Source organism: Mesoplodon mirus (assembly GCF_964341445.2).
Source record: "Mesoplodon mirus genome assembly, chromosome: 13".
NCBI classification, from domain to species: Eukaryota; Metazoa; Chordata; class Mammalia; order Artiodactyla; family Ziphiidae; genus Mesoplodon; species Mesoplodon mirus.
Window position 1 is genome coordinate 21726519 of NC_138989.1, and position 25498 is coordinate 21752016.

Genomic DNA, 25498 nt, shown 5'->3' on the forward strand with positions numbered 1-25498 from the left:
TCCAGTTGCTTCACATCCCTTTCAAAACATTTTAGCCATTCTAGTGGATGTGTTGTAATATCTCACTGCAGTTTAATTTGCATTCTCCTGAAGATTAATGATGTTGAGCACTTTTTCATGTGCTTATTGGTCATTTGTACATCATTTGTGAAGTGTCTGTTCAAATCTTTTGACCATTTTTAAATTGGTTTTCTTTTTATTATTGAGTCATAACAGTTCTTCATATATTCTAGATATAAGTTCTTTCTCAGAGGTATTTGTTGTGAATATTCTCTCTCAGCAGCTTACCTTTTCACTTTCTTGATGGTATATTTCAAATAGCAGAAGTTTTAAATTCTAGGAAGTCTTAAGTTATTTTTTCTTTTATGATTCATGCTTTTTGTGTCCTATCTAAGAAATCTCTGCCTACCCCAAAGTCACAAAAATCTTATTTTACAATGTTCTAGAAGTTTTAAAGTTTTACCTTTTACATTTAGGTCTGCATTCTATTTCAAATAAGTTTCTTTTCCTCTTTTTTTAAATGGCAAAATATACATAATTTATCATCTTAACCATCTTTAATTTTTAATTTCATAATGTTGTGAATCGATCTCCATAGCTCTTTTCACCTTGTAAAACTGAAACTCTCTGCCCATTAAACAAAAACTCTCCATTCCCCCTCTCCCCAGCCCCTGGCAACCATCATTCTACTTTCTGTCTATATGATTTTGACTACTGTAAATATTATATAAGTGGACTCATTCAGTCTTATCTTTTTGTAACTGGCTTCTTATTTCACTTAGCATAATATCCTGAAGGTTCATATTGTAACATGTGTCAGAATTTTCTTCCATTTTAAGGCTGAATGATATTCCATTATATGTATATACACGTTTTCCTTATTCATTCATTGACGGACACATGGGTTGCTTTCACCTTTTGGCTATTGAGAATACAGGCATACCTGTGAGATAATGCAGGTTTGGTTCCCAACCACCGCAGTATAAAGCGCATATCACAATAAATCAAGCCAAATGAATTTTTTGGTTTCCCAGTGGATTTAAAAGTTATACGCTATACTATAGTCTGTTAAGTGTACAATAACATTATGTCTAAAAACATGTACACACCTTAATTTTAAAATACTTTATTGATAAAAAATGCTAACCATCACCTGAACCTTGAGTTTTAATCTTTTTGCTGGTGGAGGGTCTTCCCTCGATGTTGACGGCTGCTGACTGATCAGGGTGGCGGTTGCTGAAGGCTGGGCTGGCTGTGGTGATTCCTTAAAATGACAGTGAAGTTTGGCGCAACAATTGACTCTTCCTTTCACAAATGATTTTTCTGTAGCAGGCAATGCTGTTTGGTAGAATTTTACCCATGTTAGAACTTCTTTTAAAATTGGAGTCATCTTCTTAAACCCTGCTGCTGCTTTATCAACTAAATTCACATAGTATTCTAAATCCTTTGCTGTCATTTCAGTAATCTTCATAGCATCTTTGCCAGGTATAGATTCTGTCTCAAGAAACCACTTCTTTGCTCATCCATAAGAAGCAGCTCCTCATTCATTAAAGTTTTATCATAAGATTGCAGCAATTCAGTCACATCTTCAGGCTCCACTTCTCTTGCTATTTCTACCACATCTGCAGTTACTTCTTCCAATGAAGTCTTGAACCCCTCAAAAATCATCCATGAAGTTTAGAATCAACTTCTTCCAAACCCCTGTTAATACTGATATATTGACCTCTTCCTCTGAATCACAAATATTCTTAGTGGCATCTAGAATGCTGAATCTTTTCCAGAGGTTTTCAGCTGACTTTACCCAGATCCATCAGAAGAATCACTATCTATGGCAGGTATAGCCTTAAGAAATGTATTTCTTAAATAGTAAGACTTGAAAATTGAAATGACTCCTTGATCCATGGGCTGCAGAGTGGATGTTGTGTTAGCAGGCATGATCGCAACATTAATCTCATTGTATATCTGCATCAGAGCTCCTGGGTGACCAGGTGCATTGTCAATGTCAGTAATATTTTGAAAGGAATCTTTTTTTTTCTGAGCAGTAAGTCTCAGTAAACCATGTTGTAAACAGATGTGCTGTCATCCAGGCTTTGTTGCTGTTTATAGAGCACAGGCAGAGTTGATTTAGCATAATTTTTAAGGGTCCTAGGATTTTTGGAAGGATAAATGAGCATTGCCTTCACCTTCAAGTCACCAGTCGTGTTAGCCCATAACAAGAGAGTCAGCCTGTCTTTTGAAGCTTTAAAGTCAGTCATTGACTTCTGCTCTCTAGCTATGAAAGTCCTAGAGGTGATAAAGATACTCTAAAGTCTTAAAGTTTCACATTTTACATTTGGGGCTTTAATCTACCCTGGCTTAGTTTTTGTGTATGGTGTGAGGTGTTGAGATCCTGTTCCCCCCCCCCCCCGACACACACACACATGGATAACAAATAATCTTAGCATCATTTATTGAAAGAAATGTTTGTTATTGTTGAAGTGGATGTTTGATTTTCCCCATTTCATACTTTATAGCAGGATGTGGCTTAACAAGGTAGCCAGTAGTATTATGAGATTCAGATAGTACTTTACAAAGAGGGGCAAATGATACTTAAAACAGTAGTTTGAGAAGTTTTTATTTCTGCACAACTATGCTGGGTTGAATAACTTCCATAATCCTGTGAATTTTTGGTTCTGTCAGGTGAGGCAGCGACTCTGCTGTATTTAAAGACCATATAATTTTTGTTGTGTGCAAACATCTTTTAAAAGCTATTTGAGGGCTTCCCTGGTGGCGCAGTGGTTGAGAGTCCGCCTGCCGATGCAGGGGACACGGGTTCGTGCCCCGATCCCGGAAGATCCCACGTGCCGCGGAGCGGCTGGGCCCGCGAGCCATGGCCGCGGAGCCTGTGTGTCCGGAGCCTGTGCTCCGCAACGGGAGAGGCCACAGCGGTGAGAGGCCCGCGTACAGCAAAAAAAAAAAAAAAAAAAAAAAGCTATTTGATGATCACCTGCATATATGCACGTGTGTTACCTTCCCCTCTGGATCACTTCTGTTAATGCCAGCATGTTACGATGGAAAGGATGTTGGCTTTGGAGCCAGAAAAACTCTGGCTCACCATTTATGGTATCTGAATCCTATTTGTGATACAGTAATAATATATGATTTAAAGCATTTCATAAGATTAAGTTGAAGTTTTTTTTAAAGCATACATAATGGGCACTGTACAAAGACTGGTTTTCTGCTCATTCTCCTAGGCTCCATATCTGAAGAGATGTTCTTAGCTACTCCCACTTCCTCTACCTTCTAACTAGGATTTTCTTTGTCAAGTTTTCACATCTTTTTTCTCCTTTTTTTCCCTCACGTGGTTAACAATCTTAGCATCATTTACTGAAAGAAATATTTGTTATTGTTGAAGTGGATGTTTGATTTCTCCCATTTCACACTTTATAGCAGAATGTGGCTTAACAAGATAACTAGTAGTATCATGAGATTCAGATAGTACTTTACAAAGAGGGGCAAATGGTACTTAAAGCAGTAGTTTGAGAAGTTCTTTATTTTTTTCTTTCAGGTGAATTGATACTCATATGTAATGTCCTTCTAGCAATGCTTTTACCTTTTATCTGATATTCATTTAGCTATACCAAGTTACCTTGTGTTAGTACTTTCCTGGGATATCTTTTTGTCTTTTTAAACTTGTTTATTATTACAAAAGCAATTTTATCATATGCAAAGTTGGAAGCATGTAATGAATTCCTGTGTGTCCACCACCTGTCTTCAACAATTATCAATTTGGCATTCTTGTTTCATCTACTCTCCCTCCCCAGTTTATTTCTTTGGAGGGAATTTTTTTTTTTTTTTTTTTGCGTTACGCGGGCCTCTCACTGTTGTGGCCTCTCCTGTTGCGGAGCACAGGCTCTGGATGCGCAGGCTCAGAGGCCATGGCTCACAGGCCCAGCCGCTCCGCGGCATGTGGGATCTTCCTGGACCCGGGCACGAACCCATGTCCCCTGCATCGGCAGGCGGACTCTCAACCACTGCGCCACCAGGGAAGCCCCGGAGGGAATATTTTAAAGCAAATCAAAGACATATAATTTCTCCTACAAGTGTTATTGTTTGCCATCTCCTTTCAACCTTTATGTTTTAAGCGTGGCTCTTGTTAACAGATTGTGTGTTTGTTTAACATTCATTCTGATTTTTTAGAGTTCTGATATCTTGTCTTTTAATGTAATTGTCCATTTCATTCATTGTGAATTTATTTCTACAATTTTAGGTTCATCTCACTGTATTCCTTTTATTCCTCCTTATCATCTTTTGGGTTGAAGGGATTTTCTTATTCAGTTTTGCTCCTTTTCTCCATTTTGTTCGTCTGTTTTTGTGGAACTTATATGCTTTTGTCTATTTCAATTATTATTCTAGCTTTTATAACATACACGTAAAGTATAAAAATAAGCAGTATTTTTACTCTCATTAATAGTACAAGGAGCTTAGAATAGTCTAACTTTGAATACAAGTTTGAACAATACACTGGATTTTGTATTGGTCCCATTCTATTTTTCTCTTACAAATCAAACATTTTTTGTACCACTTTATACAATCAGTATTTTATTTAGATTTGCCCATATTTTAATCAGTATATCTGCTCATCATTCCCTTTCACATCTCACTCAGCCCTTCCATCTTAGATAATTTTACTTTTGCCTGAAACTTGTCTTCTAAAATTTACCTTAATAAGGGTCTATCAGTGGCAAATGATATTTTCTTTGTCTGAAAATATCTATATTTTGTCTTCATTCATAAAAAACACTTTGATAGAGAATTCTAGGCTGAGATATGTTTTTTCTTGGCATATTTGAGATACTATTGCCCTGTCTTCTAGCTTTCATTGTTGAAGTAAAGAAATCAGTCATCTAATTCCTGGTCCTTTGTAGGTGATACATCTTTCCTTTCTAGCTTTTTAAGAAAAGGTTTATTGAAATATAACATGCATACAGAAAAGTGCAAAAAATCATAAATATATTGCTTGGTGGATTTTCAATAATAAAAACACTCACAAAACCACACGCAGAAATATAAAGATAGCATTACCAGAACCACAGAGGTCTCCCTTTGTAGCCCGTTCCAGTATTTACTATCTAAAAATGATCACTGTCTCACCTTATATCATGATAGGTTAGTTTTTTCTTATTTTGAACTTTTACATAAATGAAATAATAGGCTTTCTTTTGTGTCTGGCTGCTTTTGCTCAGCACTATGTGAAATTCTTCCACAGCAGTTTGGTTCATTCTCATAGAATATTCCATGTTACTGTTACTAGTCATTTGAGCTGTTTCCAGTTGTTGACTGTTATGAATAGTGACACTAATCTTTTAGTGACATTTATACTAACTTCTATTGTGTATATACTTAGATGTGAAATTGCTTGTAGTAGGAAACTGCCTAATAGTTTTCAAAAGTGGTTATGTCATTTTATGCTCCCACCAGAAATATATGAGGGTTCTGATTGCACCATAAACTCATCAGCTTTGGTGTTCTCAATCTTGTGGCTTTAATTTGAATTTCTTTGATGACTAATGTGCTTGTTGGCCATTCATATATCTTCATTTGTGAAATATCTGTTCAAATCTTTTACCTAGTTTTTAATTGAGATGTAATTAACATATAACATTAAATTAGTTTTGGGTGTAAAATAATGACTCGATATATGTATATATTGCAAAATGATCACCACAATAAGTCTAGCTAATATCCGTCACCGTAGTTACAGATTTTTTTCCTGTGGTGAGAACTTTTAAGATTTACTCTTTTAGCAACTTCCAAATATGCAATACAGTATTATTAACTATGGTCCCCATGCTGTATATTATATCCCCATGACTTATTTATTTTATAACTGGAAGTTTGTACCTTTTGACCCCCTTCACCCGTTTTATGCAACCCTACACCCCCTATCCCCCAACCCCTGCCTCTGGCGATCACCAAACTCTTCTCTGTATTTATGAGATCTGTTTGTTTATTTAAGATTCTACATATAAGTGAGATTATGCTGTATTTGGCTTTCTCTGTCTGACTTATTTTACTTAGCATAATGAATGCCCTCAAGGTCCATCCATGTTGTCCCACGGGGCCAGATTTCTTTCTTTTTATGGCTGAATGATATTCCATTTTTAAAAATTTAAATATGTGTATGGCATTTTCTTTATCCATTCATCCATTGATGGACACTTAGGTTGCTTCCGTGTCTTGGCCGTTAGTCTAAACAATGCTGCGGTGAACATGCGGGTGTATATATCTTTTCAAATTAGTGTTTTCATTTTCTTCAGATAAATACCCAGAAGTGGAATGGCTGGATGATATGGTAGTTCTATTTTTAATTTTTTGAGGGACTTCCATACTGTTTTTTACAGTGGCTGCACCAATTTATATTTCCATCAACAGTGCACAAGAGTTCCCTTTTCTTCACATCCTTGCCAACACTTCTTATTTCTTGTCTTTTTGATGGCAGCCATTCTAACAGGTGTGAGGTGATCTCTCATTGTGCTTTTGATTTGCATTTCCCTGATGACTCGTGATATTGAGCACCTTTTCATGGTATGTTGGCCATCTGTATATCTTCTTTGGAAAAATGTCCATTCAGATCCTCTGCCCATTTTTTAACTGGATTGCTTATGTTTTTTTGCTGTTGAGTTACATGAGTTCTTCATATATTTTGGATATTAATCCCTTATCAGATGTATGATTTGCAAATATTTTCTCCCATTTAGTAGATTGCCTTTTCGATTTGTTCATGGTTTCCATTGCTGTGCAGAAGCTATTACGTTTGATATAGTCCCCCTTGTTTATTTTTGTTCTTGATGCCTTTGCTTTTGGTGTCAAATCCAAAAAAATCATTGCCAAGACTCATGTCAAGGAGCTTATTGCCTGTGTTTTTCTTCTAGGAGTTTTAAGGTTTCGGGTCTTATGTTCAAGTTTTAATCCATTATTTTACCCATTTTTTGAATTGGATTATTTTTGTCTTGAGTTGTGAGTTGTTTTTTAAAAATATATTCTGGATATGGGTTCTTTGATATATGTATAATTTACTTAATGTATTATTTACTAAATGGTGGGGTCTTTTTAAGGAACAAAATTTTAAGTTTTAAATTCAGTTTATCAGTTTTTAAATCTTAGAGTTCATGCTTTTAGAGTCCTATCTTAAGAAGTCTTTTCCTACCCCAAAGTTGCAAAGATTTTTCTCTTACATTTTCTTCTTAGAAGGTTTGGTCTTCCATCCTTTTCAAGTAAATTTTTGTCTGTGGTATGAAGTAAGGGTTGACATTCATTTTTTTATACAGTTGCATATTCAGGTGTTCCAGAATATATGTTACCCAATAACAGCTTTGATTTTTATAAGTTTGTTGTAAATCTTGAAATCAATCTCCCATCTTTGTTCTGTTTTCCAATATTTTGGCCATCAATTTCTATATAAATTTTAGAAAGAGCTTGCCAATTTCTGTGAACACAAACCTGCTGGGCTTTTGAGTGGGGTTGGATTGATTAATCAGTTTGGGGAGAACTGACATCTTAACAATACAGCTGATCCTTGAACAACACAGGGGTTTGGGGCCCCAGTCCTCTGCACAGTTGAAAATCCACATGCAACTCATAGTTGGCCCTCCAACTACATGGTTCCTTCAACTATGCAGTCCCTCTGTATTTATGGTTCCACATCCACAGATTCAACCAACCAGGGGATTGTGTAGTAATGTAGTATTTACTGTTGGAAAAAATATACATATAAATGAACAGCACAGTTCAAATCCATGTTGTTTTAACTGTATTGAGGTTTCCAATCCATGAACATAGTTTATCTCCAGTTTTTTTTAGGTCCTCTTTAATAATTCTCTGCAGTGTTTTATACTTTTCAGTGTAAAGGTTAGAAACATGTTTTATTAAATTTATCCCTAAGCATTTTATGTTTTGGGATGCTGTTGTTATTTTTTAAATTTCAATTTCCAATTGTTAATATGTACATATTTTGGTTGTTACATGTTCCTGGTGAATTGAACCTGTTATCATTATGTGAATGTTTCTCTATGTCTTTGGTAATATATTTTATCGTGAAGTCTACATTATTTGATATTCATGTAGACACTCCATCTCTTTCATACTTTTTATTTTATTTTATTTTATTTTTTGCGGTACGTGGGCCTCTCATTGTTGTGGCCTCTCCCGTTGCGGAGCTCAGGCTCTGGACGCGCAGGCTCAGCGGCCATGGCTCACGGGCCCAGCTGCTCCACGGCATGTGGGATCTTCCTGGACCGGGGCACAAACCTGCGTCCCCTGCATCGGCAGGCGGACTCTCAACCACTGTGCCACCAGGGAAGCCCCGCACTTTTAAATTTTTTAATGATATGTCTTTTCTTCGATTTACATTCTGAATATTTGTGTCTTTTATTTAAAGTGTATCCCTCACAGACAGCATCTAGCTGAGTCTTTTTTATCCATTTTGACAACCTCTGCCTTTTGGAATGTGTAATCCACTAAAAATTAATGTAATTTTTGATATGGTTGTTGTTTATTTCCTTTATTTTTTGTTCTTCTGATTCTGCTTTTTAACTATTCCCCTTTGTATTTTTAAAAGTGGTTACGTTAGGAATTAAAATATATAAACTTTTTTTTATAATCTACTTAGAGTTAAAATTTATGTACCACAGCATATAAAATATAAGAATCAGCCAGATAGGTTCAGTTAATCCATTTCTTTGTAAAGGTCTGTTTCCATCTGGTATCCTTTACCTTCTGCCTAATGACTTCCTTTAGCATTTCTTATAATGCAGATCTGCTGACAATGAATTTTCTTAGTTTTCTTTTATCTAAAATTCTCTGTTTCACCTTAACTCTTTTTTTTTTTTTGGCTGCCTTGGGTCTTTGCTACACGCGGGCTTTCTCTAGTCGTGGTGAGTGGGGGCTACTCTTCATTGCGGTGCACGGGCTTCTCATTACGATGGCTTCTCTTTGTTGCGGAGCAGGGTTTCTAGGTGCACAGGCTCAGTAGTTGTGGCTTACGGTAGTTGCTCCACGGCATGTGGGATCTTCCTGGACCAGCGCTTGAACCCATGTCCCCTGCATCGGCAGGCGGACTCTCAACCACTGTGCCACCAGGGAAGTCCCTCACCTTGAGATATTTTTACTGGATATAGAATTCTGGATTTATTATTTTTTATTCTTTTGGAACTTTAAAGATGTTGATCCATTGTTTCTTCTGGGCTTTATTGTTTCTGATGAGAAGTAAGCAGACATTTTGAATCATTCATTATTCCTTGCATGTAATGTGTTTTTTTCTTTTGGCTGCTTCAAGATTATTCTCATTAATTTTGATTCTCATCGTTTTGATTATAGCTGTGCCTAGGCATATTTTTCTTTGTGTTTGTTGGGGTTTGCTGAGCTTGCAAGTTTATATCTTGCATATTTAGTCAGTTTTTGGCCATTATTCATTCTTTCAGGTATTTTTTCTTTTGTATTTTCTCTCCTTCTAGGAATCCAGTTACATACATGTTATACTTTTTCATGTTCTCCCATAGGTCCCTGAGGCTCTGGGTTTTTTAAAATATTTTTTCTCTCTAAATATTGTCTAATCTCTGTTGATGTCTCTTCAAGTTTCATATATCCTCCTGTTATCTTCATCTGCTGTTAGCTCATCCAGTGAAGTTTTCTGTTCAGATATTGTAATTTTCAAATCTAAAATGTCCAGTTTATTCCTTTTATATAGTTTCTACTTCTCTGCTGAGGTTTTTTTTTTTTTTTTTTTTTTTTTTTCCTTTGTGGTACGCGGGCCCCTCCCCGCTGCGGCCCCTCCCGTCACGGAGCACGGGCTCCGGACGTGCAGGCTCAGCAGCCACAGCCCACCGGCCCAGCCGCTCCGCGGCATGCGGGACACCCCCAGACCAGGGCACAAACCCGCGCCCCCCGCATCGGCAGGCGGACCCCCAACCACTGCGCCACCAGGGAAGCCCCTCTGCTGAGTTTTTATCTTTCCATTCCTTACAAGCATATTCTCCTTGATGTCCTTGAACATAGCTGTCATAGCTGCTTTACATTCCTTGTATGTAAAGTTCAGCGTATGGGGTCCTCTCAGGGTCAGTCTCCATTGAATGTCTCTTGAGTATGGTTCACATTTTCCTGTCTCTGTTTATGTGGAGTGCATTTGGATTGCATCCTAGACATTGTGAATGATATATTGTAATGACTGGATTCTGTTATGTTCCTAAGAGTACTGATTTTTTTTTTTTTAAAAAACAGACCATTAGGTTGGCTGAACTGAAACTGGAAACTCATCTCCTCCACAGTGGGCAGCAGGTGAAATTTTTCTTTAGTTCTTTTAACCTTTTAGGGCCACTTGGAGTCTGCTTTTCACATATGTGCTTCAGGGGTTAGCTAGAGATTTGGGCACTGTTTATAAACACTTTGGGGGATACTTGTTTTTTGCTCCCTCCTTTGTAGCATTTTCCTCCTTAGGAAATGGCATTTTCCATTTGCCCTGAAATCTTTCCTCTGAGACAAGAAAGTAAGACTATCAAGTTTTTTATCTGAGCCTCTTGGCATGGCACGGATTGGGTCCTGCCCAGCTAGAAAATGAAAGCTCAACCCTCCACTACAGAATCTTTCTGCTTCTGATTGCTCTCCAGTGCTTTTAGGGAGTTGTTGGTGTTTTGTTTTGTTTCTGTCCAGAATTTATAGTTGTTATATGTAGAATTGTTATTCCAATAAGAGTTACTCAGCCATGATTAGAAGCAAAATCTCTGGGCTCTTTGTAATGCATGAGCTTTATAGATGCTCATCTGAGGAGAGCAGTAGGCCTTCATTAGTACCTATTTTAAGACATGAGTTACATGACAGGCAGACGTAACATTAGCCGTGACTTTACTCCAGAGTTTGGCTGTTAGATTTGGCAGTAGTAACTGAACCAGGACCCCTTTATTAGAGTTAGTTAGATCAGGCCGTTAGGTCAGGTCAAAGTATTCCTCCAAACTGTATGTATTGAGAACACTGCAGACTTACAGGGCAAGTAGTTTCAACAAGCGTCTAATTTCATATTCATATAGAGCCCAGTAAGGCAAAAGCCCATTTCATGTGGTCGGTAAATGTTAAATCACTCTGATAAACAGCTTCAGCCCTTATAAATGATTCAAAAATAATATATAGTATAGAGTTGTGATGGATTGGAGTGTGCCCAAGGAAAAGAAAATTGCCTACAATATTAGTAAGTTCAAGAAACATAACCATCTGTGGCTTGATGGAGGGGGGGTGTAACATAAAGATGCATGATGCCATTTGTAAAACTAATTTCTCTTTCCGTTTAACCTCTTGTTGCCTAAGAAAATGCAGCTAGTAATTAAGATACCATTTTGGTCTTACTTGTAAATGCTGTTGCCTTCATTAAATTTCACACTTGTGAAAAGGAGCTATTAAGAGACAGCCTAAGGTAACACTTTTTGAATAGCTAACTTTGTTAAAAATACTTTTCCAAATTTCTTACAATAAAATGTAATTGCATTTTCTGTTTTCACTCATGTGGAATTTTCTCACGTGTTATTTGTTAGAGATAAGGCTTAGTGATAGAGGGAATATTCTGTTAAGCCCAAGTAGTACAGTGACTTTGGAGTTCTCCTTTCCTTGCCATTTGTAATAAATAAAGTTTTCTGGTTTCTCTAATTTTTCTTACAATTCACTTCTCATAAGGTTTAGCTGGTGGCAGGGGAGAGATTCCAGAATATATACTATTTTGAAAGTGTCAAATTTTAAAAGATTTGTTATTGAATTAAAGTGGTTAGGAAGCAATCAGTAAATAATCATTGAGTCTGTATTGAAATACTAGAGTACCTTGATAGCACACCTATAAAGTTCAAAACAAAACAGGGTGGGGGGACGAAGAAAAGAAAGGAAAAAAATCTATATAGTCTTTTTATTGTTGATAGTAATATAATCGTGGACAATGGAAACATGTTCTACCTTATAAAAATGGGTACATAGTAAAGTTGTTGCTGTTGTGTATATGAACAGTGAACTTCTTGTATGACATGTCTTTGTTTCACGTGTTATGATTTTTTTCCATTGGAATTCTAAGTCTTCACTTCTGTGACTGGTCTATCATGAGTATAGTTTAATAGACGAAAATGTTTTTAGATTAAACGTTAGTATAACCCTCAAGCATTCCTGTATCAGGTTACCTGAAGACAGATCTTAATTCAAATGTCTTTATTAGTATCTCTGTCATATAGGAGAAACAGAGAATGCTTCTTTCTCTCCACTCAATTTTAAGTACATTTCATGTTTTTAAAAAGTGACCATAGTAACATGCTCACTTCTGAAGTTCTTTCTCCAAACAGATACTGATATGAGCATTCTCCTCCGTTTGCATTAATTTTAACCTAAAAAGACCATCTTGCAGAAAAGATGTCTAGTTTTATCTTTTAGGTTTATTTTGTCCTTTACTTCTTTCTAGGATTATCAATAGAATGTGCTGTTAGTGTGGATGAATTTTGTGATATGAATACTTGCTACAGAGAACAAGACCAAGACTCTAAACCTACTTTGAACTCAAATGTAACATGCTTTTGAATCCAACAGTTTTTGATCTAGTTTGAAATCAAATTACTAGGTTGTACAGTTGAAAGTGTTTTCTTCAGGTTAATACACAAAAATCTGTAACCTTTATGTATATACAGTAACCACCTAGAAGATACACTGGAATAGAAATTCTCATTTTCAGTAGCAACAAAAAGAAACACTTAAGAATGAAGTTAATGCAAAGGTTTAAAAGCTATATGAAGATAACTTAAAGATATTCCTAAAATATACAAATGTGGACTTTAACAAATTGAAAGATATTCTGTATTATTGAAAAGGATGTTTCAGTATCACAAAGTTGTCACTTTCTCCCCATGTTAAAAAATAAACACAATCCCAATAAAAAACTCAAGTTTTTTTCGTTAGGACACAGAAAGATTAATTATAAAATTTATATGGAAAAATAAACAAACAGGCATAGTCAGGAAATCCGTGAAAGAGAAGAGCAATAAGTTGCATGTGGCTAGCCCCACCAAATATTGAAACATACTATAACTATAAAGCCTCTAAAATTAGAAGAGAGTGGTGTGGTAATACCATAGACAAATCAGTGGAACAGAATAGAAACTCCAAAACTAGACTTTCATACTTAAGGAGATTTGGTGTATGGATATCACCATCTCAAATCACCATGGAAAAGATGAACTTTTTTTTTTTTTTTTTGCGGTACGTGGGCCCTCTCACTGTTGTGGCCTCTCCCGTTGCAGAGCACAGGCTCCGGACGCGCAGGCTCAGCGGCCATGGCTCACGGGCCCAGCCGCTCCGCGGCATGTGGGATCTTCCTGGACCGGGGCATGAACCCGTGTCCCCTGCATCGGCAGGCGGACTCTCAACCACTGCGCCACCAGGGAAGCCCAAGATGAACTTTTTAATAAGTAGTGTTGCGATCATTGGATAGCACTTTGGAAAAAAATAATATTGGATCTAAACCTCATACTGCACACCAAAATACATTCAGGTGGGTCAGAGAGAAAACAGTTGACCCTTGAACAACATTGGTTTGAATTGCAGTTGGTTGAATCCATAGATGGGGAACTGCCAATAGGGAGGGTCAGCTGTAAAGTTACATGCAGGTTTTCGACTGCAGAGAGGGTCGGCACCCTTAACCCCCTCCTCACTGCCCCATCCCCCCCGCGCCATGTTCAAGGGTCAACCGTAATGTAATAAATGAAACCATACAAGAGCTAGAAGAAAAAAATGGATGAATTCCTTTATAACTTGGTAGTGTCAAAAGCCTTTCAAACTCTGACTTGATGACTATATAAAAATAGCATTTGCATACCAAAAATACTATCAAATCAATGGCAAACTGAGAAATAGTATTTGCAAACTCTGTCACAAGGGGCTAATCTCAATATACGAGGAACTCTCAAAAAATGAGAGATCAGAAACCCAATACAACACTAGGCAGAAACTTGAACATTCCAATTCATAGGAAAGAATGTCTGATGGCATTTGAAAATATTTAAAGATGCTCAAACCCACTCATAATAAGTGAAGTTCAAATTAAAATCACTATGATGTGATACAGTGAAGTACTACTCAGCAATAAAAAGGAACAAACTGTTGATACCAAAATTATGCTATGTGAAAGATGCCAGACACAAAGGCTTCATACAGTGATTTCATTTATATGACATTCTGGAAAAGGCAAAACTGTAGGGACAGAAATGAGATATGTAGTGGTCAGGGGGGTAGGGGTGGTGGAATGGGACATGAGGGAACAGTTCAGAGTGATGAAAATGTCTTATACTTTGGTTGTAGTGTTAAACGAATATATGTTCGTCAAAACTCATCAGACTGTAACCCAGAAAAGATGGGTGTTATTTTGTGTAAACTATACCTGAATTTAAAAACAATCAAATAAAAACCACACTATGGTATCATTTCTTACCAGTTTATTAAAAAAATCTAAAAGTTTTACTGTTGGAGATGCTGTGGAGAAACAGGCATTCTCATGCCTAGCTGGTGGTAGTGCAAAATGGTAAACCTTTATGTAGGGGAGTTGGTAACATCTAACAAAATCACATGTGCATTTATCCATTGGCCTGGCGGTTCCATTTCCAGGAGTCTACTTTCTTGCTGCTTAAGTCCTATCTCATCAAATGATAAGAGACTGCTGCTGTTAGTTGCTTGTGTATGCTATGGAGATTTTATTTAATGCATATATATGCAAGTAGACATTAATATTTTCCCCCTTTCACACATTTTTGCCTCATTTACACACTGTTCCATACTTTATTTTCTTCACTTAAGATATCTCAGAGATCTTTATATATTAGTACATAAAGGGGAGCCTATTTGTAGGGTTTGGGAGTTTTGTTTTTAAAAAAGTTTATTAACAGCTTCAGAATATATTCCATTGGGTATGTAATTTATTATGTAACTACTCTCCTTCTGATGGACTTTAAGGTGTCTTTTTTTTTTAATACTGTCTTGATATTACAATGCTGCAAGGCAAAACCATTTCACATGTTTGCAATATATTTGTAGGATAAATTCCAAGAATTAGAATTGCTAGGTAAAATGAAAGGTACATGTTTAATTTTGAAGAGTATTAACAAATTGCCATCAGTAGGGATCATACCAATTTTCACTGTTACCACTGGTGTATGAGAATAACTATTTCCCCTCAGCCATGCCAGCAGAATTTGCTTCCAAGTCTTTGGATTTATTGTATTTTAGTTTTACCCATTGCTTGGTTTTCTATTAAGTTGCCGATCTTATACATTAGAGAGATTAAATCTTTTGTGATATGAGTTACAGATATTTACCCCACTTTGTCAGTTGTGCTTTGACTCTGCTTTTGGTGGGCTTTTTTTCCCCATATATAGAAGTTTCTTATTTTTATGACGTTAAATTTCTTTCATAGTTTGTGGATTTTTTATTTTTTTTGAGGCCACATGCTTTTTTTATTTGTTAAGGAGGGGAAATTGGGTAATTAAATTTATTTCTAGTTTGCTTTATTTTTTCCTTTTGGTTTTATTCAGTTATAATTGACATACAGTACTGTGTAACTTTACAGCATAATGACTTACATATATTGTAAAGTGATGACCACAGTAAGTTTAGCTAACTTCCATCATCTTGTATAGATACCAAAAATAGAAGAAAAAAAATTTTTTTCTTGTAATGAAAACTTCTAGGATCTTCTCTTTTAGCAACTTGCAAATACATCATACAGCAATGTTAATTATATCATCATGTAATACTTTACATCCCCAGTAGTTAGTTATCTTATAACTGGAAGTTTGTACCTTTTGACCACCATCATCCAGTACCCCTACCCCTACCCTTCACTTCTGGTAACCACAAATCTGATCTCTTTTTCTATGGGTTTGGCTTTTTTGTTCTGGGTTTTTGGGAGTTTGTTTTTTAGATTCTATACATAAGTGAGATCATACAGTGTTTGTCTTTCTCTGACTTGTTTCACTTAGCTTAATGCCCTTGAGGTCCATCCATGTGTCATAAATGGCAGTATTTCCCTATTTTTATGGCTGAATAATAATCCATTGTATATATCTATACCACATTTTCTTTATCCATTCATCTGTAGATGGATGCTTAGTTTGTTTCCATGTCTTGGCTATTGTAAATAATGCTGCAGTGAACGTGGAGGTGCAGATATCTCTTCAACATAGTGATTTCATTTCCTTTGGCTATATACCCAGAAGTGGAATTGCTGGATCATGTGGCAGTTCTAGTTTTAATTTTTTGAGGAATCTCTATACTATTTTCCGTAGTGGCTGCACCAATTTACATTCCCACCAGCAGTACACAAGGGTTCCTTTTTCCTATATTCTCACCAGGACTTGTTATCTCTCATCTTTTTGATGATAGTCATTCTAACAGCTGTGAAGTAATACCTCATTGTGGTTTTGACTTGTATTTCCCTAATGATTAGTGATGTTGAGCACCTTTTCATGTACCTGTTGGACATTTGAACATCATCTTTGGGAAAATGTCTATTCAAGTCCTTTGCCCCTGGGAATTCCCTGGTGGTCCAGTGGTTAGGACTAACTGCCAGGGCCTGGGTTCGATCCCTGGTCAGGGAACTAAGATCCCACAAGCCATGCAGCGTGGCCAGAAAAAGAAAAATCATTTGCCCATTTAAAAAATCAGATTGGGCTTCCATGGTGACTCAGTGGTTGGGAGTCCGCCTGCTGATGCAGGGGACCACGGGTTCGTGCCCCAGTCCGGGAAGATCCCACATGCTGCGGAGCAGCTGGGCCCATGAGCCATGGCCGCTGAGCCTGCGCGTCCGGAGCCTGTGCTCCGCAACGGGAGAGGCCACAGCAGTGAGAGGCCTGCGTACTGCAAAAAAAAAACAAAAAAAAAACACATCAGATTATTTGTTTTTCTGTTATTAAGTTGTATAAATTCTTTATATATTTTGGATAGTAACCGCTTATCAGATACATGGTTTGCAAATATTTTCTCCCATTCCATAGGTTGTCTTCATTTTGTTCATCATTTCTTTTGCTGTGCAGAAGCTTTTTAGTCCCACGTATTTATTTTTTATTTTGTTCCTTGTGCTTTAGTTGTCATATCTAAAATATTGTTGCTCAGACCCACATCAAGGAGCTTTTTTCCTATGATTTCTTCTGGGAGTTTTATGGTTTCAGGTCTTACGTTTTTTTTTTAATGTAAATTTTCTGTGTCCCAAAGTGTATTACTGGTAAAGGGTCAAGGCTGCCTTGTACTTCCTGAGTCTCAGACCAGTTCTGCATGTGAAATTCTGTCCCCTTAACTGAATTCTAATTTATATTCTTTTTTTTTTAAACTTCAATCATTCTTTGGCAAAGACTAGTCCTTTGTTTTATTAATTAATTTATTTATTTTTGCTGTGTTGGGTCTTCGTTTCTGTGCGAGGGCTTTCTCTAGTTGTGGCAAGCGGGGGCCACTCTTCATTGCGGTGTGCGGGCCTCTCACTGTCGCGGCCTCTCTTGTTGCGGAGCACAGGCTCCAGACGCGCAGGCTCAGTAGTTGTGGCTCACGGGCCTAGTTGCTCCGCGGCATGTGGGATCCTCCCAGACCAGGGCTCGAACCCGTGTCCCCTGCATTAGCAGGCAGATTCTCAACCACTGCACCACCAAGGAAGCCCCAGGTCTTACATTTAATTAAATCTTTCATCCATTTTGAATTAATTTTTGTGAGTGGTGTCAGATAGGGGTTTAGCTTCATTCTTTGACATGTAAATATCCATTTTCCCAGCCCTATTTAGTGAAGAGACACTCTTTTCTCCATTGACTTTTCTTGGCTCCCTTGTCGAATGTTAGCTGGCTGTATATGCATGGGTTTCTTTCTAGTCTCTCGATTCTGCTCCACTGGTCTATATGTCTGTTTTTATGTCAGTACTGTACTGTTTTGACTACTATAGCTTTATAACATAGCTTAAAATCAGGAATTGTGATGCCTCCTGCTTTTTTCTTCTTTCTCAGGATTGCTTTGGCTCTTTGGGGTCTTTTGTGGTTTCATATAGATTTTAGGATTGCTTTTTCTACTCCTTTAAAAAATGCCATTGCAATCTTGATAGTGATTGGATTGAATCTAGATGGCTTTGGGTAGTATGGACATTTAAGAATATTAATTCTTCCAATCCATGAACACAGAATATCTTTCCATTTATTTTTGTCAGTTTGTGGATTTTGAGTTCAGTTAAAAAGGCCTTTCTCAGTCTAAAGTTATTAAAGAACTTTGCCATATTTCCTTCTAGTGTTTTTCATTTTTTACATTTTACTATTTGATTCGTATGGAATATATTCTGGTGTATAGTGTTCTTGTTTTTTTAAATAGTGAGTTATCCTAACAGTTTATTGAACAACCTATTTTCCTCCTAGTGATTTGAGATGTCACCTTTACCACATATTAGCTTTTCAAATGTTAGTCTATTTCTATTCTTTCTATTTTGCTTCATTGGCCTTCCTGTTACATGCTAGAACCACACTTCTTGAGGCTTTTACTGTTTTGTATGGCTTGTCCTGTTATTCACTTATTTGTTTTTAAGAAATATATATATTTTCCCCCCTCAGAATTTTTCTACGTTTTATATTTCCAAATGAACTTTAAAGTCACCCTATCTAGTTGAACAGCAACAAAGCTCTCCAAAACAAAACTCAGTACTAACCAGAAGCTTATTTTTTTAGATATATTTTCTTCCTAAACAACACATAGCATACCATACACTTTGAATACTGGAATTTTTGGCTTTACATTTGAAGGATTAAAATACTCAAAATAACATTAAATAAAGCAGCAGTAGCTATAATAAATTGTTACTGTATCATAGTAGTGTCTCACAGCATCTATAAAAGCATTCACAATTATATTCACTAAGTTGCTTTTAGCAATTAGCAATGTCTCTCTCCTTGAGTATAACTGTTTACTTCTCTGACTAGCCTGCATGTGTTCTCATGAAGCAAAGTTTCTTTTCATAAACATCCTTAAGTATTGGCTTGATGCTGTGATAACAACTTTTAATCTCCGATTCCTATTGTGTTCCTCTATCCCTTATCATACCGCTTACTTAGATCAAACTGCGTCCATTAAAACAGTTTATAGTTATTTTGAAAATCCAAAAGAATCAAAAAACACAGAAACATAGCCAGATATATGCAGATTTTTTAAAACTTAGTAGTTTTTTCTGTATGTATATCAGAACTAACAGTTTAGAAACTATAATGGGAGAAAGACCTCATTTGCAGTAGCAACCAAACTATAAACTATCTAGGATTAATAAGTTTAACAAGAAATATGCAGCGATCTATTTGAAGAAAATTGTAAAATTTTAATAAAGAAAATGAAAAACATTTGAATAGATGGAGAAACATACTTGAATGGGAAAACAGTATTGTAACACTTTCCTAAATAATATTTGTACTTAATGCAATTCCAACCGAAATGACAGCAGAATCGTTTGGAAGTTGAAGAGTTTATTTTAAGAATAAAACAGGATTTTTTACTTTAATAAGTTTATTTTAAAGTTCATCTAGAAGAAGAGAGCATGGAAAATTTTGAAGAAGCATGAGAAGGATTTTCTCTGTAAATATTAAAATGCACTAATAGAGCTGCAGTACTTTAAATAGTGCGAATATCTGGCAGAAACGGATTGGATTTTTTGAAAAAGAAGAAACCACTAAAGTACCAGAAGCAAATGGGGGGGTTTTCCAACCATTTTATTATGAAAAATTTCAAAATTCAGAAAAGTTGGAAGATTTTTAAAGCAAACGCTTATATACTCAGCACTTAGATTTTTAGTGTTTTTGCTGTGTCACATACCTATCCATCTATTCATCCCTCAATCAATCTAATTTTTTAATTCATTTCAAAGTAAACTTCAGATATCATATTCCACCTAAATATTTCAACACTTACAGTTGACCCTTGAACAACTTGGGGGTTAAGGGTGCAGACCCTCCAGGTGGTCCAAAGTCCACATATAACTGCCCTCCTTGGTTCCTTATCTGCAGATTCAACCAACCATGGATTGTATAGTACTGTATTTATCATTGTGAGAAATCCACATATAAGTGCACCTGCACACTTCAAACCTGTGTTGTTCAAGGGTCAACTGTATATTATTAACCAGAGTTCAAGAAAATGTGGCATGCACATTTATAATTTTGGAATTGGGTCTACCCTTGTAAGCATATCATAAAATTTAAAATTTTAAAGGAAAAAAACAGCTATATTAATAAAGAAATGGAAGTTAATAAAATGCAATCAGATTGCCAAAGGTTAAGATTCAAAACATGGACAAAACTCAATCTGGTCACAAGATGGGGAACCAAGCAGCCTCAAGTGCTGTATGTAAGAGTATGAATGAATTCAGCTTCTTTGAATAGCAGTTTGGTTACATATATCTACATATAAAATATGTAAAACCTTTGACCTAGTAATCTCACTTAAATTTATTTCAAAGAAACAGATACACTAGGTTTTCTCAGCACTAGTTATGAGTGAAAATTGGAAATCCAAATATAAAATAGGGAACTGATAAAGTTAATTATGGTCATGTATACTGTAGGGTCTGTGAATCCATTAATAATGATAACAGTGAGTCATAGAAAAAAAAATAGAAGATTGGCAGATGTAAATCCAGCCATGTATAATTACATTAAATATGAATGGAGGGACTTCCCTGGTGGTCCAGTGGTTAATACCCTGCGCTTCCAGTGCAGGGGGTGCAGGTTTGATCCCTGGTTGGGGAACTAAGATCCCACTTGCTGTGTGGCGCGGCCAAAAGTTTTTAAAAAATAAATAAATAAATGTGACTGGAGTAAATATTCCAACCTCAGACAAGGTTTGTCAAACTGCAAGATCCAAAATATATGCTATGTACAAGAGACTTTAAATTCAAAAACACAAATATGTTGAATACAAAAGGATAGAAAAGGATACAGAATGCAAACGACTGTAAAAGAGCTGGAGGAGTTGTATTAATATCAAGCAAAATGGACTTTTAAAAATACTACTAGAAACAAAAGAGTAACATTTCACAATGATAGAAGAGCCAAAAATTCAGAAAGATTTAAAAATTATAAATACACCTAACAACAGAGTCCTGAAATATATGAAGCAAAAACAGATAAAATTCAAAGGAAAAAGACAATTCAACAGAGTTGTAGCGTTCAATACTCTTCTCTTAGTAATTGGTAGGGAAACTAGACAGTGTCATTAAGGATGCAGAAAACTTGAGCAGCATTATCAACTAACTTGATCTAACTGAAATAGATCTCTCCACCCAACAATGGTAGAATACACATTCTTATATAGTGCATATGGAGCACGATTATTAACAAATTTTTCAGGATTGAAATTACTCAGATTATGTACTTAAGTGCAAGAGAATTATATTTGAAATCAACAACAAATTATTATTTTCAATCACAACAGAATTAACAGTAGAAGGAAACTTGGGGAATCCCTGAATACTTGAATATCAATATACTTTTTTTTAGCAGATATTCATTTTTAATTATTAATTGTTTATTTATTTATTTTTGGCTGTGTTGGGTCTTCGTTTCTGTGCGAGGGCTTTCTTCAGTTGCGGCAAGCGGGGGCCACTCTTCATCGCGATGTGCGGGCCTCTCACTATTGTGGCCACTCTTGTCGCGGAGCACAGGCTCCAGACGCGCAGGCTCAGTAGTTGTGGCTCACGGGCCCAGTTGCTCCGCAGCATGTGGGATCTTCCCGGACCAGGGCTCGAACCCGTGTCCCCTGCATCGGCAGGCAGATTCTCAACCACTGCGCCACCAGGGAAGCCCTCAATATACTTTTAAGTGATCCATGAGTCAAAGAAGAAATAACACGGAATATTATAGATTACTTGAACTGAGTTAAAATGAATATACAACATTAAAAATGTATGGATGCAGCAAAAATAGTGCTTAGAAAGTTAGCGCTTTAAACACCTTGGTAAAAAAGAAAGATCCAAAAGTAATAACCTAAGCTTCCACCTGAAGTTAGGAACAGAGGATTAAATAAAGCTCATGTAAGGAAGGAAATAATTCAGAACAGAAGTCAGTGAAACAGAAAACAAAATCAAAAGAAGGGACTTCCCTGGTGGTCCAGTGGTTAAGAATCCGCCTTGCAATGCAGGGGACGCCAGTTCCATCCCTGGTCCGGGAACTAAGATCCCACATGCCACGGGGCAACTAAGCCTGTGTGCACAACCAGAGAGCCCATGTGCTTCAACTACAGAGTCTACGTGCTCTGGAGCCCATGCGCCACAACTAGAGAGAAGCCTGCACATGCACCACAATGAAGTGAAGAGCCCGTGCGCCACAATGAAAGATCCTGCGTGCTGCAACTAACACCCGATGCAGCCAAAAAATAAATATTTTTAAAAAATAAAAGCAGATCAATGAAACCAAATAATAGTTCTCTGAAAAGATTTTAAATATTGTCTTTTGCTATACTAACCAAGAACAAAGTAGATACAAATTACCAAAATTGAGACTGAAAAGGGGACATGATTATGAGCCCACATAAGTTAAAAGAATTGGAATATCATGAACTTCTTTAAGTTCATAATAGACATTAGATAACTTAGATATCAGAAAAGACAACTTAGATGAAATAGACAAATTCTTAGGAAAACACAAATTACCAAAACTAAGAAGAAATAGTAACTCTGAAAAAATATATATTTTTTTAAATTTTATTTATTTTTGGCTGCGTTGGGTCTTCGTTGCTGCTTGCGGGCTTTCTCTAGTTGTGGCAGATGGGCTACTCTTCATTGTGGTGCATGGGCTTCTCATTGCAGTAGCTTCTGTTGTTGTGGAGCACGGGCTCTAGGCGCACGGGCTTCAGTAGTTGTGGCTTGCGGGCTCTAGAGTGCAGGCTCAGTAGTTGTGGCGCACGGGCTTAGTTGCTCCATGGCATGTGGGATCTTCCCGGACCAGGGCTCGAACCCGTGTCCCCTGCATTGGCAGGCAGATTCTTAACCACTGTGCCACCAGGGAAGCCCCTGAAAATATATATATTTAAGAAATTGAATTAGTACTTAAATATCTTTCAGCAAAGAAAAGCTCCAGTTCACATGACATTACTGATGAATTCTACCAAACACTTAGAGAAGAATTAATACCAATTCTTCACAGACTTTTCCCCCAAAATAGAAAGGAACACTTCACAACTTATTCTTTGAGGCCATTGCTACCCTAATACCAAAAACAGACATACTGGTGTCTTTATAAAAAAAAGAAAATTTGGACACAGAGAAAAAGAAAACTATAGACCAACATCTCAAATACAAATGCAAAAATCCTCAACAAAATGCTAGCAAACCAAAGCCTGCAATATATTTAAAGTATTAAACACCAGAAACAAGTGAGATTTATTGCAGGAATGCAAGGTTGGTTTTAACATCCCCAAATCAATTCTTATAGTACTCCGTATAATAGAATACAGGACAATAATACACGATCACTTCAGTAGATGCAGAAAAGGCATTTGACAAAAGTCAGCATAACTTGATGATAAAAAATCACTCAACTAGGAATAGAAGGGAACTTCCTCTGGTAAAGGACATTTTAGAAAAACTAGCATCATACTTAATGAGAGAGAGACTGAATGATTTCTCCCTAAGATCATGAGCAAGACAAGAATGTCTGTTCTCCCCACTTCGTTTCAATACTGTACTGGAGGTTGTAGCCAGGACAGTTAGCAAGAGAAGGAAATAAAAGACATCCAGATTGGACACAAGGAGAAAACCATCTCTATTTGCAGATGTCATGGTCTTGAATATAGAAAATCCTAAGGAATATACTAAAAAAAACTATTAGAACTTAATAATCAAGTTCAACAGACTACAGGATACAAGACCAGTATTCAGAAATCATTTATTTCTATTCACTTGCAATGAACAAACCAGAAATGAAATTAAGAACATAATTCCATTTATAGTAGCATTGAAAAGAGTAAAATACTAAGGAATAATTTTTTTAAATTTTATTTATTTTTGGCTGCGTTGGGTCTTTGTTGCTGCATGTGGGCTTTCTCTAGTTGCGGCAAGGAGGCTTCTCATTGCAGTGGCTTCTTGTTGCACAGCACAGGCTCTAGGCGCGCAGGCTTCAGCAGTTGTGGCGTATGGGCTTCAGTAGTTGTAGCTCACAGGCTCTAGAGTACAGGCTCAGTAGTTGTGGTGCACAGGCTTAGTTGCTCCGCAGCTAGGAATAAATTTAACCAAAAATTGCAAATTATATTGTATTAACCTGCTAGGAGTAGCGTAACAAAGTACCACAAACTGGGTGGATTAAAAAACAAAATTTATTGTCTTATAGTTCTGGTGGCTAGAAGTCCAAAATCGGGGTTTCAACAGGGTTGGTTCCTTCTCAGGGCTGTGACGGAGAATGTATTCCATGCCACTCTCCTAACTTGTGGTGGTTTGCTAGTAACCTTTGGCCTTCCTGGCTTCTGCTGCAGCACCCTGATCTCATGGGGTTCTCCCTGTGTGTGTCTGTCTCTGTGTCCAAATTTTCTTTTTTTTATAAAGACACCAGTCATACTGAATTAGTGTCCACTCTAATGATCTCATCTTAACTCATCTCCATTTCCAAATAAGATCATATTTCCAGGTACTGGGGGTTAGGATTTCAACGTCCTTTGCAGGGGACACAATTCAACCCATAACACTTACACCCTGAAAGTACAAAACATAGAAGTTAAGGAAGACTTAGATATATGGAAAGACATTCTATGTTCATGGGTCAGAAGACTTAGTATTTTTGAGATGGCAATACTATGTAAATTGATGTACAAATTCAGTCAATCCTTATCAAAATCTCAACTGGCTTCTACACAAAGATTGACAGACTAGTCCAAAATTCATATGGAAATACAAGGGACCCAAAATAGCCAAAACAATCTTGAAAAAGAACAGCGTTGAGGAGACTCGTATTCTGATTTCGAAACTTACTACAAAGCTATAGTAATCAAGCAGTGTATTGCTGGCAAAAGGGAAGCATGTTGACTGTGAGATGTGTATATATATATATATATATATATAGATTTCTGCCCCCAGTTCCTGGCACAGAGCTCCTAAAATCCTTGTAATTTTCTTTATGATAAGAGCCTAGGAACATCTTTTGTTCTAATATTTGGTCTTTGACCCCAGTTCCTGACAAAGGGCTCCTGAAACCCTTGGTTGATAGGAGTGTCTTTTGTTCTAATGAGGCAACTCTGGGTGCACTCCTGGATGAGAGCTGGTTGCCAGAGAGACCAAGCCATGATTAGAAGCTTGGAATTTTCAGCTCCATCCACCATTCTCTTGAGAAGGGAGAAAGGCTAAAAATGGGTTTAATACCTACGTGAGGAAGCTCCCATAAAATCTCAATAGTATGGGGTTCAGAGAGCTTCCAGGTTGTGGAACACAGCCATCCAGAAGGGTGATGCGCCCCAACTCCACAGA

General features: G+C 36.9%; 1 protein-coding gene across 3 annotated transcripts in view; it reads left to right on the forward strand.

Annotated features, from left to right (window-relative positions):
* LOC309814469 (uncharacterized protein) overlaps positions 1-25498 on the forward strand; it is a 60391-nt gene that overhangs the window by 5453 nt on the left and 29440 nt on the right. The gene's annotated exons all lie outside the window — the stretch shown is intronic.